Raw genomic sequence first — 1,011 nt, forward strand, 5'->3', positions numbered from 1 at the left:
TTTATTTATTTATTTATTTATTTATTTTGTTTTTGAGGTTTGACAGTGAAGTTTAATGCTCAGAGCATTACAATATCAAGTGTTGAGCAGCAGAGACAGTCCCAGGCTGTGCCGTGGGCTTCCTTCCTGTCTGTGCTTAGGGCTCTCTGCACGCAGTGGGCGATGTGCTGGGAGGATCCGGCATCTCTGGACGTCGCAGGGGTCTGAAAGGGGTAGCTAATCATCCTTCTTAAACTTGCCGCTGATGTACAGTACCAGTCCAGGATCATCCGCCAGTCAGTGGCCCACACCAGCCCCACAGAACACACAGAACCCCACATGGTGGCTGTCGGGGTCCAGTTCTTAGCCAGCTCCCGGTAGCGCGGGCCCAGGAACCTGGTTAACGTTAAAACGATCCATATATATATTTATTATTTCATTCCGAGAAATTTAAAAACACTGTTAATTTTTCATTTAAAAGTTTTCTCAAAACAAAAGTAATAGGAGTGTAATAATGTTTAAAGTATTGAATACTATTATCTTTAAATTAGTTTCTCAGAATATAAGACATAGAAATTCAAGTATCTGAACAATATTAGCACAGTAATACTAATTTCTCTTTGTGGAAAAGAAAGTTTTGTGCAGCTTTCAGCAGCATCTTAGTGCATAACACATGCATCCCTATATTCACATATTATCTTAACATCAAATTCATCATCAAATTTATCATTCTTCTGCAATCAACGATGGTGTTTTAGTTCATCTGACTTTACAAAGTTTTTATCCATTTTCATTATCAAAACCTAGTCTTTCATAATAGTAAGCTGTGGGATGAGTTGGATGAGATTTGATGGAATGCGCAGATTGGAAAACCAGTAAAGAACACTTGGACTGTAGCAAATGATTAAAGATAACCAGCAAATAATAACTTATTTAGAAGTAAAAACTGATCTTGAGGGCCAGTCAAATAGCTCAGAGGATTAAAGCTCCTGTAAGCACACACAGGGGCCGGGGTTCAATCCTTGGGACTTC

General features: G+C 39.2%; 1 pseudogene; it reads right to left on the reverse strand.

Moving 5' to 3' along the window:
* Positions 1-35: 35 nt before the first annotated feature.
* LOC101586289 lies at positions 36-389 on the reverse strand (annotated as a pseudogene).
* Positions 390-1,011: the final 622 nt, after the last annotated feature.

The sequence above is a fragment of the Octodon degus genome, unplaced genomic scaffold, assembly GCF_000260255.1.
Source record: "Octodon degus isolate 3935 unplaced genomic scaffold, OctDeg1.0 scaffold00006, whole genome shotgun sequence".
Lineage (NCBI taxonomy): Eukaryota > Metazoa > Chordata > Mammalia > Rodentia > Octodontidae > Octodon > Octodon degus.